The sequence below is a fragment of the Arachis stenosperma genome, chromosome 7 (assembly GCF_014773155.1).
Source record: "Arachis stenosperma cultivar V10309 chromosome 7, arast.V10309.gnm1.PFL2, whole genome shotgun sequence".
NCBI classification, from domain to species: Eukaryota; Viridiplantae; Streptophyta; class Magnoliopsida; order Fabales; family Fabaceae; genus Arachis; species Arachis stenosperma.
Window position 1 is genome coordinate 38,343,954 of NC_080383.1, and position 14,343 is coordinate 38,358,296.

The 14,343-nt window shown below is 43.4% G+C and overlaps 1 non-coding gene across 1 annotated transcript; it reads right to left on the bottom strand.

Moving 5' to 3' along the window:
• Nucleotides 1–216: 216 nt before the first annotated feature.
• LOC130942966 (small nucleolar RNA R71) lies at nucleotides 217–324 on the bottom strand. Its single transcript, XR_009071508.1, has one exon. It is a non-coding gene; the product is annotated as a small nucleolar RNA R71 (small nucleolar RNA).
• Between the last annotated feature and the right edge of the window lie 14,019 nt (nucleotides 325–14,343).

Genomic DNA, 14,343 nt, shown 5'->3' on the forward strand with positions numbered 1-14,343 from the left:
GATCCTCATCAGTTCTTAGCTGAGTTCTTGCAAATCTGTGACACAGTCAAGACTAATGGGGTTAACCCTGAGGTCTACAGACTGATGCTATTCCCTTTTGCTGTAAGAGACAGAGCTAGAATATGGTTGGATTCTCAACCTAAAGAAAGCCTGGACTCTTGGGAAAAGCTAGTCAATGCCTTCTTGGCAAAGTTCTTTCCACCTCAGAAATGGAGTAAGCTTAGAGTGGAAGTCCAAACCTTCAGACAGAAGGATGGTGAATCCCTCTATGAAGCTTGGGAAAGATACAAACAATTGATCAGAAAATGTCCCTCAGACATGCTTTCTGAATGGAGCATCATATGTATTTTCTATGATGGTCTCTCTGAACTATCCAAGATGTCTCTGGATAGCTCTGCTGGAGGATCTCTTCATCTGAAGAAGACGCCTACAGAGGCTCAAGAGCTAATTGAAATGGTTGCAAATAACCAATTCATGTACACTTCTGAAAGGAATCCTGTGAACAATAGGACTAGTCAGAAGAAAGGAGTTCTTGAGATTGATGCTCTGAATGCCATATTGGCTCAGAATAAGATATTGACTCAACAAGTCAATTTGATTTTTCAAAGTCTGTCTGGAATGCAAAATGCACCTGGCAGTACTAAGGAAGCTTCATCTGAGGAAGAAGCTTATGATCCTGAGAACCCTTCAATGGAAGAGGTGAATTACCTAGGAGAACCCTATGGAAACACCTACAATTCTTCATGGAGAAATCACCCAAATTTATCATGGAAGAATCAAGAGAAACCTCAACAAGGTTTCAATAACAATAATGGTGGAAGAAACAGGTTTAGCAATGGCAAGCCTTTTCCATCATCTTCTCAGCAACAGACAGAGAATTCTAAGCAGAACCCCTCTGACTTAGCAACCATGGTCTCTGATCTAATCAAAACCACTCAAAGTTTCATGACTGAAACAAGATCCTCCATTAGGAATTTGGAGGCACAAGTGGGACAGCTGAGCAAGAAAATTACTGAACTCCCTCCAAGTACTCTTCCAAGCAATACAGAAGAAAATCCAAAAGGAGAGTGCAAGGCCATAAACATGGCCGAATTCTGGGAGGAAGAAGAGGCAGTGGACGCCACTGAGGAAGACCTCAATGGGCGTGCATCAACCCCCTCTGAGTTCCCCAATGAGGAACCATGGGAATCTGAGGCTCAAAATGAGACCATAGAGATTCCATTGGACTTACTTCTGCCATTCATGAGCTCTGATGAGTATTCGTCCTCTGAAGAGGATGAGTATGTCACTGAAGAGCAAATTGCTAAATACCTTGGAGCAATCATGAAGCTAAATGACAAGTTGTTTGGAAATGAGACTTGGGAGGATGAACATCCTTTGCTCACCAAAGAACTGGATGACTTGTCTAGGCAGAAATTACCTCAAAAGAGACAAGATCCTGGGAAGTTTTCAATACCTTGCACCATAGGCACCATGACCTTCAAGAAGGCTCTGTGTGACTTAGGGTCAAGTGTAAACCTCATGCCTCTCTCTGTAATGGAGAAGCTAAGGATCTTTGAGGTGCAAGCTGCAAAAATCTCATTAGAGATGGCAGACAACTCAAGAAAACAAGCTCATGGACTTGTAGAGAATGTTTTGGTAAAGGTTGAAGACCATTACATCCCTACTGATTTCATAGTCCTAGAGACTGGGAAGTGCATGGATGAATCCATCATCCTTGGCAGACCCTTCCTAGCCACAGCAAAGGCTGTGATTGATGTTGATGGAGGTGAACTGATCATTCAAGTGAATGAAGAATCCTTTGTGTTTAAGGCTCAAGGATATCCCTCTGTCACCATGGAGAGGAAGCATGAAGAGCTTCTCTCAATTCAGAGTCAAACAGAGCCCCCACAGTCAAACTCTAAGTTTGGTGTTGAACCCCCACATTCAAACTCTAAGTTTGGTGTTGGGAGGTTCCAACATTGCTCTGAGTATCTGTGAGGCTCCATGAGAGCCCTCTGTCAAGCTACTGACATTAAAGAAGCGCTTGTTGGGAGGCAACCCAATGATTATATTTTATATATTTTCTTTTGTTATTTTATGTTTTTTGTAGGTTGATGATCATAAAAAGTCACAAAATCCATTGAAAAAGCAAAAACAGAATGAAAAACAGGAAGAAAAACAGCACACCCTGGAGGAAGAATTCACTGGCGTTTAAACGCCAGTGAGGCTAGCAGTTGGGCGTTTAACGCCCAGTCTGGCACCATTCTGGGCGTTTAACGCCAGAAAGGGGCACCAGACTGGCGTTAAACGCCAGAAAAGGGCAAGAACCTGGCGTTAAACGCCAGGAATGGGCACCAGCCCGGCGTTTAACGCCAGAAATGGCTCAAAACGTGATTTTGAGCAACATTTGGTGCAGGGATGACTTTTCCTTGACACCACAGGATCTGTGGACCCCACAGGATCCCCACCTACCCCACCACCACTCTCTCTCTTCTTCCCCCACTCACCAATCACCTCATTACCTCTTCCCCAAAACCCCTTCACCTATCAAATCCCCTCTTTCTCTTCACCACTCACATCCATCCTTCATAAAACCCCACCAACCTCACCCTTCAAATTCAAACCACTTTCCCTCCCAAACCCACCCATAATGGCCGAACCCCATCTCCCCTCTCTCCTATAAATACCCTTCTTCATTCCTTCATTTTGGCACAACCTAAACACCACTTCCCCCCTCCTTGGCCGAATACATAAGCCATCTCCTTCTTCCTCATTTCTTCTTCTTCTACTCTCTTCTTTCTTCTTTTGCTCGAGGACGAGCAAACCTTTTAAGTTTGGTGTGGTAAAAGCGTTGCTTTTTCGTTTTTCCATAACCATTTATGGCATCCAAGGCCAGAGAAACCTCTAGAAAGAGGAAAGGGAAGGCAAAAGCTTCCACCTCCGAGTCATGGGAGATGGATAGATTCATCTCAAGGGTGCATCAAGACCACTTCTATGAAGTTGTGGCCTTGAAGAAGGTGATCCCCGAGGTCCCCTTTTCACTCAAAAAGGGTGAATATCCGGAGATCCGCCATGAGATCCGAAGAAGAGGTTGGGAAGTGCTTACCAACCCCATTCAACAAATCGGAATCTTGATGGTTCAAGAGTTCTATGCCAATGCATGGATCACCAAGAACCATGATCAAAGTGTGAACCCGGATCCAAAGAATTATCTTACTATGGTTCGGGGGAAATACTTGGATTTTAGTCCGGAAAATGTAAGGTTAGCATTCAACTTGCCCATGATGCAAGGAGATGAACATCCTTACACTAGAAGGGTCAACTTTGATCAAAGGTTGGACCAAGTCCTCACAGTCATATGTGAAGAGGGCGCACAATGGAAGAGAGATTCAAGAGGCAAGCCGGTTCAATTGAGAAGGCATGACCTCAAGCCCATGGCTAGAGGATGGTTGGAGTTTATCCAACGCTCAATCATTCCCACTAGCAACCGGTCCGAAGTTACTCTAGACCGGGCCATCATGATTCATAGCATCATGATTGGAGAAGAAGTGGAAGTTCATGAGGTTATAGCCCAAGAACTCTATAAAGTGGCGGACAAGTCTTCCACCTTGGCAAGGCTAGCCTTTCCTCATCTCATTTGTCACCTCTGTTATTCAGTTGGAGTTGACATAGAAGGAGATACCCCCATTGATGAGGACAAGCCCATTACTAAGAAGAGGATAGAGCAAACAAGAGACCCTTCTCATCATGAGATCCCTGAGATACCTCAAGGGATGCACTTTCTTCCACAAGACTATTGGGAGCAAGTAAACACCTCCCTAGGAGAATTGAGTTCCAACATGGGACAACTAAGGGTGGAGCATCAAGAGCACTCCATTCTCCTCCATGAAATTAGAGAAGATCAAAGAATCATGAGAGAGGAGCAACAAAGACAAGGAAGAGACATTGAGGAGCTCAAGCACTCCATAAGACCTTCAAGAGGAAGAACAAGCCGCCATCACTAAGGTGGATCCGTTCTTTAATCTCCTTGTTCTTTAATTTCCTTGTTTTTCGAATTTTAGTGCTTTATGTTATCTATGTTTGTGTCTTATGATCATTAGTGTCTTAGTGTCTATGCCTTAAAGTTATGAATGTCCTATGAATCCATCACCTTTCTTAAAGAATTGTTCTTAATTGAAAAAGAAAAGAATTGCATGAATTTTGAATTTTATAACAGTTTAATTATCTTGATGTGGTGGCAACACTTTTTGTTCTCTGAATGTATGCTTGAACAGTGCATATGTCTTTTGAATTTGTGGTTCATGAATGTTGGCTCTTGAAAGAATGATGAAAAAGGAGACATGTTACTGAGGATCTGAAAAATCATAAAAATAATTCTTGAAGCAAGAAAAAGCAGTGAATACAAAAAAAAAGAGGAAGCAAAAAAAAACGAAAAAAGGGGGAGAAAAAGAAAGAAAAAGAAAGAAAAAGAAAGAAAAAAGAAAGAAATAAAGTTGTGATCCAAAGCAATAAGAGTGTGCTTAAGAACCCTGGACACCTCTAATTGGGGACTTTAGCAAAGCTGAGTCACAATCTGAAAAGGTTCACCCAATTATGTGTCTGTGGCATGTATGTATCCGGTGGTAATACTGGAAGACAGAGTGCTTTGGGCCACGGCCAAGACTCAATAAGTACCTGTGTTCAAGAATCATCATACTTAACTAGGAGAATCAATAACACTATCTGGAATCTGAGTTCCTAAAGAAGCCAATCATTCTGAATTTCAAAGGATAGAGTGAGATGCCAAAACTGTTCAGAGGCAAAAAGCTAAAAGCCCCGCTCATCTAATTAATACTGATCTTCATAGATGTTTTTGGAGTTCATTGCATATTCTCTTCTTTTTATCTTATTTGATCTTCAGTTGCTTGGGGACAAGCAACAATTTAAGTTTGGTGTTGTGATGAGCGGATAATTTGTACGCTTTTTGGCATTGTTTTTAGTATGTTTTTAGTATCTTTTAGTTAGTTCTTAGTATATTTTTATTAGTTTTTAGTTAAAATTCACTTTTCTGGACTTTACTATGAGTTTGTGTGTTTTTCTGTGATTTCAGGTATTTTCTGGCTGAAATTGAGGGATCTGAGCAAAAATCTGATCCAGAGACTCAAAAGGACTGCAGATGCTGTTGGATTCTGACCTCCCTGCACTCGAAGTGGATTTTCTGGAGCTACAGAAGCCCAATTGGGGCGCTCTCAACGGCGTTGGAAAGTAGACATCCTGGGCTTTCCAGCAATATATGATAGTCCATACTTTGCCCAAGATTTGATGGCCCAAACCGGCGTTCAAAGTCACCTCAAGAAATTCCAGCGTTAAACGCCGGAACTGGCACCAAAATGGGAGTTAAACGCCCAAACTGGCATAAAAGCTGGCGTTTAACTCCAAGGAGAGTCTCTACACGAAAATGCTTCATTGCTCAGCCCAAGCACACACCAAGTGGGCCCGGAAGTGGATTTTTATGTCATTTACTCATCTCTGTACACCCTAGGCTACTAGTTTTCTATAAGTAGGACCTTTTACTATTATATTGAGATATCGGGGGATCTTAGATCATCTGGAGGTCTTTGAATCCTTTGATCACTTTGGGAGGCTGGCCTCACGGCCATGCCTAGACCTTGTTCTTATGTATTTTCAACGGTGGAGTTTCTACACACCATAGATTAAGGTGTGGAGCTCTGCTGTACCTCGAGTATTAATGCAATTACTATTGTTCTTCTATTCAATTCCGCTTGTTCTTTGTCCAAGATATCACTTGTTCTTCAACTTGATGAATATGATGATCCGTGACACTCATCATCATTCTCACTCATGAACAAAGTGACTGACAACCACTCTTGTTCTACAAGCATATGAGGCTTAGTGAATATCTCTTGGATTCCTGATAACACGATGCATGGTTGATCGCCTGACAACCGAGTGCTCGCCTGACAAACGAGCCAGCCATTCCGTGAGATCAGAGTCTTCGTGGTATAGGCGAGAACTGATGGCGGCATTCAAGAGAATCCGGAAGGTCTAACCTTGTCTGTGGTATTCTGAGTAGGATTCAATGATTGAATGACTGTGACGTGCTTCAAACTCCTAGCAGGCGGGGCGTTAGTGACAGACGCAAAAGGATCGATGGATTTTATTCTGACCTGACCGAGAACCGACAGCTGATTAGCCTATGCTGTTACAGAGCATCAGGGACGTATTTTCACTGAGAGGATGGGAGGTAGCCACTGACAACGGTGAAACCCTACACGAGCTTGCCATGGAAAGGAGTAAGAAGGATTGGATGAAGACTGTAGGAAAGCAGAGAGACGGAAGGGAAGGCATCTTCATTCGCTTATCTGAAGCTCTCATCAATGATATACATAAGTACCTCTATCTTTATCTTTATGCTTTATTCGTTTATCACTATACCCATTTGAGTCTGCCTGACTGAGATTTACAAGGTGACCATAGCTTGCTTCATAGCAATAATCTCCGTGGGATCGACCCTTACTCACGTAAGGTATTACTTGGACGACCCAGTGCACTTGCTGGTTAGTTGTGCGAAGTTGTGTTTATGCCATGGTATTGAGCACCAAGTCTTTCGAGCCATTACTAGGGATTATTTCGTGTATTAAAAAGTAGTGATCACAATTTCGTGCACCACCAAGTACCCTGGCTGGCGTTAAACGCCAGAAACCCCTTCATCACTGGGCGTTTTGCTAAACACCCAGGATGCTGCACACCTGGCGTTAAACGCCCAGAATGGTGCCCATTCTGGCGTTTAACGCCCGAAATGGCACCTTTACTGGCATTAAACGCCCAGATTGGTGCCCATTCTGGCGTTTAACGCCCAAAGTACCCCTTACTGGTGTTTTTTCGCCAGCAAGCTCCTTTTCTCTGCTTTTTGCACTGAATCCTTCTGTAACTCTGTGAATTCCTTCAATTTTGATGATTGCCCTTTGAGAATATGTATCAAACTTTGATTAAACAAAACAGATAACCTGCTAATGACTGGGTTGCCTCTCAGCAAGCGCTTCTTTATTGTCTTTAGCTGGACCTTCACTCAGAATCATTCAAGCCTCAGTTTTGAGCATTCTTGCTCAAAATTGCTTTCAAGATAATGCTTGATCCTCTGTCCATTAACAATGAACTTTTTGTCAGAATTAGTATCCTGAAGCTCAACATATCCATATGGTGACACTCCTGTAATCATATACGGACCCCTCCACCGGGATTTAAGTTTTCCTGGGAACAGTCTGAGCCTAGAGTTGAAGAGCAGAACTTTTTGTCCTGGCTCAAAGACTCTGGATGACAACTTATTGTCATGCCACTTCTTTGCCTTTTCCTTATAAATTTTTGCATTTTCAAAGGCACTGAGTCTAAATTCATCTAGCTCATTTAGCTAGAGTAATCTTTTTTCACCAGCTAACTTAGCATCCAGGTTTAGGAATCTGGTTCCCCAGTAGGCTTTATGTTCCAGTTCCACGGGCAGATGACAGGCCTTGCCATACACGAGTTGGTATGGAGAGGTTTCTATAGGAGTCTTGAATGCTGTTCTGTATGCCCACAGAGCATCATCCAAGCTCTTTGCCCAATCCTTTCTACGGGCAATTACAGTCCGTTCTAGGATTCTTTTTAGCTCTCTGTTAAAGACTTCAGCTTGCCCATTTTTCTGTGGATGATACGGAGTTGCTACTTTGTGGCTAATTCCATATCGGACCATAGCAGAGTACAACTGTTTGTTGCAGAAATGAGTGCCTGCATCACTGATTAAGACTCTGGGAACACCAAATCTGCTGAAGATGTGTTTTTGGAGGAATTTCAGCACAGTCTTAGTATCATTAATGGGTGTAGCAATTGCTTCTACCCATTTAGATACATAGTCCACTGCCACCAGAATGTAAGTGTTTGAGCATGATGGTGGGAATGGACCCATGAAGTCAATACCCCATACATCAAACAACTCAATCTCTAAGATCCCTTGTTGAGGCATGGCGTATCCATGAGGCAAGTTACCAGCTCTTTGGCAACTGTCACAGTTACGCACAAACTCTCGGGCATCTCTATAGAGAGTAGGCCAGTAGAAGCCACATTGGAGGACCTTAGTGGCTGTTCGCTCACTTCCGAAATGTCCCCCATACTGTGATCCATGGCAGTGCCATAGGATCCTTTGTGCTTCCTCTCTGGGTACACATCTGCGGATCATTCCATCTGCACATCTCTTAAAGAGATATGGCTCATCCCATAGGTAGTACTTGGCATCTGAAATTAATTTCTTTCTTTGCACCCTACTGTACTCCTGGGGTATAAACCTCACAGCTTTGTAATTTGCAATATCTGCAAACCATGGAGCTTCCTGAATGGCAAAAAGTTACTCATCTGGGAAGGTCTCAGAGATCTTAGTAGAAGGGAAGGACGCCCCAGCTACTGGTTCTATTCGGGACAGATGATCAGCTACTTGGTTCTCTGTCCCTTTTCTGTCTCTTATTTCTATATCAAACTCTTGTAGAAGCAACACCCATCTTATGAGCCTGGGTTTTGAATCCTGTTTTGTGAGTAAGTACTTAAGAGCAGCATGGTCAGTGTACACAATCACCTTTGATCCTACTAGATAGGATCTAAACTTGTCAATGGCATAGACCACTGCAAGTAACTCTTTTTCTGTGGTTGTGTAATTCTTCTGTGCATCATTTAGAACACGGCTGGCATAATAGATGACGTGCAGAAGCTTGTTATGCCTCTGTCCCAACACTGCACCAATGGCATGGTCACTGGCATCACACATTAGTTCAAATGGCAATGTCCAATCTGGTGCAGAGATGACTGGTGCTGTGACCAGCTTAGCTTTCAGGGTCTCAAATGCCTGTAGACACTGTGTGTCAAACACAAATGGTGTGTCAGCAGCTAGCAGGTTGCTCAGAGGTTTTGCAATTTTCAAAAAATCCTTTATAAACCTTCTGTAGAATCCTGCATGCCCCAGAAAGCTTCTGATTGCCTTAACATTGGCAGGTGGTGGTAATTTTTCAATTACCTCTACCTTTGCCTTATCCACCTCTATTCCCTTGCTTGAAATTTTGTGACCAAGGACAATTCCTTCAGTCACCATAAAGTGACATTTCTCCCAGTTTAAAACCAGGTTAGTCTCTTGGCACCTTTTCAGGACAAGTGCTAGGTGGTTAAGACATGAGCTGAATGAGTCTCCATATACTGAGAAGTCATCCATGAAGACTTCCAGGAATTTCTCCACCATATCAGAGAAGATGGATAGCATGCATCTCTGAAAAGTTGCAGGAGCATTACACAGACAAAAAGGCATTCTCCTGCAGGCAAACATGCCAGAAGGGCAAGTGAATGCTGTTTTCTCTTGGTCCTAAGGATCTACTGCAATTTGGTTGTAACCTGAATAGCCATCCAAAAAGCAGTAATAATTATGACCAGCTAGTCTTTCTAGCATTTGGTCTATGAATGGTAAAGGAAAATCCTTTCTGGTGGCTGTATTGAGCCTTCTGTAGTCAATACACATACGCCACCCTGTAATTGTTCTTGTAGGAACCAGTTCATTTTTTTCATTATGAACCACTGTCATGCCTCCCTTTTTGGGGACAACTTGGACAGGGCTCACCCAGGGGCTATCAGAAATAGGATAAATAATCGCAGCCTCTAGTAATTTAGTGACCTCTTTCTGCACCACCTCCTTCATGGCCGGATTTAGCCGCCTTTGTGGTTGAACCACTGGTTTGGCATTATCCTCCAATAGGATCTTGTGCATGCATCTTGCTGGACTAATGCCCTTAAGATCACTTATGGACCACCTAAGAGCTGTCTTGTGTGTCCTTAGCACTTCAATCAGTGCTTCCTCTTCCTGTGGATTTAAAGCAGAGCTTATGATCACTGGAAAAGTGTCACCCTCCCCCAGAAATGCATACTTCAGGGATGGTGGTAGTGGTTTGAGCTCAGGTTTGGGAGGCTTATCCTCTTCCTGAGGAATTTTCAAAAATTCTTTTGTTTCCTCTGGTTCTTCCTGATCAGGCTGAACATCCTTGAAGATGTCCGCTAGCTCTGATTCTAGACTTTCAGTCATATTGATCTCTTCTACCAAAGAGTCAATAATGTCAGCGCTCATGCAGTCATCTAGTGTGTCTGGATGCTGCATAGCTTTTACAGCATTCAACTTGAACTCATCCTCATTGACTCTCAGGGTTACTTCCCCTTTTTGTACATCAATAAGAGTTCGTCCAGTTGCTAGGAAAGGTCTTCCTAGAATGAGAGTTGCACTCTTGTGCTCCTCCATTTCCAGCACTACAAAGTCAGTTGGAAAGGCGAATGACCCAACCTTGACAATCATGTCCTCAATTATGCCTGATGGATATTTAATGGAGCCATCAGCAAGTTGGAGACATATCCGGGTTGGTTTGACTTCATCAGTCAACCCAAGCTTTCTGATAGTAGATGCAGGTATTAGATTGATACTTGCTCCAAGGTCACATAGTGCTGTCTTGGTGCAAACACCTTCTAATGTGCATGGTATCATAAAGCTTCTTGGATCTTGAAGCTTTTCTAGTAAGCTTTTCAGAATGACTGCACTGCATTCTTCAGTGAGAAACACTTTTTCAGTTTCTCTCCAATCCTTCTTATGACTTAAGATCTCTTTCATGAACTTAGCATAAGAAGGTATTTGCTCAAGTGCCTTTGCAAACGGAATCTTATTTCAAGAGTCATTAGATAGTCTGCAAAGCGGGCAAATTGCTTATCCTGTTCTGCTTGGCGGAGTTTTTGAGGATAAGGCATCTTGGCTTTATATTCTTCAACCTTAGTTGCTGCAGGTTTATTCCTTACAAATGTGGTTGGAGAAGCCTTTTTAGAGGGGTTACTATCAGCATTCTCAAGTGTCTGATTCCTCATTGGCGTTTGAACGCCAGGATTGGGTGAGGAATGGGCGTTTAACGCCAACTTTTCCCCCTTTTCTGGCGTTTGAACGCTAGAACGGGGCAAGGAATGGGCGTTTAACGCTAGCTTTTCCCCCCCCCCTTTCTGGCGTTTGAACGCCAGGAGTATTCCTCTCTGGGCTCTTACTGTCCTCAGAGGGATTTTGAGCAGTGGTTTGGTTATCCTCTGTCAACTGTTCCTTTCTTGGCTTTTTGCTACTTTGAGCAGTGTTATTCAATGTCTTCCCACTCCTCAGTTGAACTGCTTGGCATTCTTCTGTTATCTGTTTAGATAACTGCTGTTTTGTTTGATTCAACTGTGATTCTATGTTCTTGTTGGCAATTTTTGTTTCTTTGAGCATCTCTTTAAATTCTGCCAACTGTTGTGTCATCAGGAGTAATTGCTGATTAAGCTCAACAATCTGTTCTTGAGGATTAGGATCAGTAGCTACTGCCATAGCTTCTTCTTTTGTAGAGGGCTCACTGCTAGAGTACAAATGTTGATTTCTAGCAACAGTATCTATGAGTTCTTGAGCCTCTTCAATCGTCTTCCTTATATGTATAGATCCACCAGCTGAGTGGTCTAGAGACATCTGAGCTTTTTCTGTAAGCCCATAGTAGAAGATGTCTAACTGTACCCACTCTAAAAACATTTCAGAGGGGCATTTTCTTAGCATACCTCTATACCTCTCCCAGGCATTATAAAGGGATTCATTATCCTCTTGTTTAAAGCCTTGGATGTCCAGCCTTAGCTGTGTCATCCTTTTTGGAGGGTAAAATTGATTCAGGAATTTATCTGATAACTGTCTCCATGTTTTTATGCTTGCTGTGGGTTGGTTATTCAACCACCTCTTAGCTTGATCTTTTACAGCAAATGGAAACAGTAATAATCTGTAGACATCCTGATCAACCTCTTTATCATGTACTGTGTCAGCAATTTGTAAGAATTGTGCCAGAAACTCAGTAGGTTCTTCCTGTGGAAGACCGGAATACTGGCAATTTTGCTGCACCATGATAATGAGTTGAGGATTTAGCTCAAAGCTGCTTGCTTTAATGGGAGGTGTTCCGAGGGTTACCTGAAACGTGTAGCTCGGTCGTCTTGGGATGGCCCGAGGTGGGGGTCAGGGACCCGAGCTTGATTTGTGGAGTGGTTGGTGGTGGTACCTGCAATGACACTCCGATGCTTAAGTTAGCATGGGTCCAAGCAGATAAGTGTAGAATGTGGAATGAATGCCATACCTGGGTGCTCCAGTGTATTTATAGTAGTTGGCCGTGATCTTTCCTGGATAAGATACTCTTATCTTATCTTATCTTTTGGGAGTTTTATATCTATCTTTGCGGAACCGCCTCTTCTAGGCCTATTTCGGCCTTTAGGTTTTGGGCTGCGTTCCTTTTGATGGGCCTTCCTTGCTATGATGTCCGAGGTCCGACCTTTAGGCGTGGGCCTTTGGATGAGGTCGGACCTTTCATGGATTGACCGAGTATGAGGAGCTCGGTCAGGGTATGAACAGTGCCCCTGCCCGAGTTCGTCCTTTTTTGGGAGGTTGAGCTCGGGCATAGTAGTTTTTCAAATTTCAAAAATGGCCGTTTCTGCATTTATTGCATTTTACCGTTTCTCCTCGATTTCCGTTCGGGCTCGGTGAAGGCATTATTTATTCGCTCCCTTCCTTTTTCTTTGTTTATTCTGTTCCTTTCTCGTTTTTCTAAGTTTCGCCATCTCCTTTTTTCGAGCATCGCTTCTCTTTTTTTGTTTCTTCTTCCCCGAATCTTTTCGTGTGTCTTTCCGGGGTTTCCTCTGTGCCGCTGCTTCGTTCTTCCTTGCTTTGGAGCTCTTCGCCTTCGTTTTCTTTTTCCAGGTTTGTTCTTCTGTTTCTATTTTCTTGTGATCATATGCTTCTGTTCTTTGTGTGGCTCTTGTCTGTTTCTTTATACCTGGGTTGCCCCGAACAGAGGCGCCGCCATTGCTTTGTTTGTATATGGGGGGGCTCTTTTTGTTTTTCTGGTACTTTATTCCGGGTTGCCGTATTTTCTTTGTTGGGTTTTTGCTTCGGCTGAACGGGTTTTTTGCTGTCTGCTTTACGTGATTTTTGCTTGCTGTTGTATCTCTTCTTTGTAGGTAAGAGTTTTATGTCTCGAAAGGTTCTTCAGGCGATGTCGACCAAGATTCCAAGTGGTCTTGGTTGGGTAGACCCTCTTCCTCTAAAAGTCCCTTCTGTAGTAGATTCTGAATATTTGGCTAGGTTCCGTAGGCACTGTAGCATATGTGAGAATAGAGAGTCTGAGAGGGATTATGAACTAGTAGCCCCAGATTCCGAGGAGAGAGTGTGCTTCCCGTCGTTAGATAGTTCCGAGAAGCTCTTTTTCTATGCTTATGATTGTTTCTTCTCTAAGCTGAATGTCCGACTTCCTTTTACCGACCTGGAGTCCGAGGTGTTATGGTCTTGTAACCTTGCCCCTACGCAGCTCCATCCAAATTCTTGGGCGTTTTTAAAGCTGTTCCAACTTTTGTGTCAGTTTTTGGGCGTCGCTCCCTCTATTTCTCTTTTTTCCTACTTGTTTGTGTTGACGAAGCCGGGATCGGGTGGAGGGAAGGTGTCTTAGGTCTCTTTTAGGGCTAACCAGGGAAAGAAGTTTTGTACCTTGTATGATGAGTCCTTTCATGATTTTAAGAACTTTTATTTCAAGGTTCGGGCTTCTGGAGACGTCCGACCTTTCTTTCTAGATGAGAGTGGGGAGCCTTCTTTTCCTCTTTGTTGGCAGGAGAATGTAGTGTCTGCTAAGTATACCTTTGAGAGTTTAGATGAGGTGGAGCAGGCTTTTGTGGGTGTGGTGAGCAGTTTATGGGGTCGGGCACCTCACTTGGACACGAAGAAAATGTTGGGAGATCCAAGCCTTCTCCGTTCCGAGTTAGGTAGTTCCCGACCTCTCCGAGATCCATCTTTTCTAGTATTTTGGTTTTGCTTGTTTTGGTGGAATTTCTGTTGTGGTAATTCTTTTTCTTGTATTTTTGCAGAGATGTCTTCTCAGGCGGATTCCATGAAGTTTCTTCGTCGGACGAAGAAGTCTGTGGCTGCTCGAAATATCGAGGCTGGGGGGGCTTCTGCCCAATCTTCTCCGAAGAAGGCTACCGTGGGTGTTCAGACTCGGTCGAAGACTATTCCGACTCCCGAGTTCCGAGCTATAAATCAAGATCCTCCGACCTCTGGGCCTGCTACCTCTTCTCCTCCTCCGTTCTCGGGTCCTCCTCCCAAGAAGCAGAAGACTTCTCAGGAGCTTGCGGGTTTTAACGATAAGGATTTTGATGCTCTTGGTTGGATTGAACAGCATATTCTCCCTCAGACTTTTATTTCTACTGATGACGTGTCTATGGAGCACCATTTTCAGTATATGGCGCGGAGTTGTGTCCGGATGGCCAGTCTTCATGCTGCTA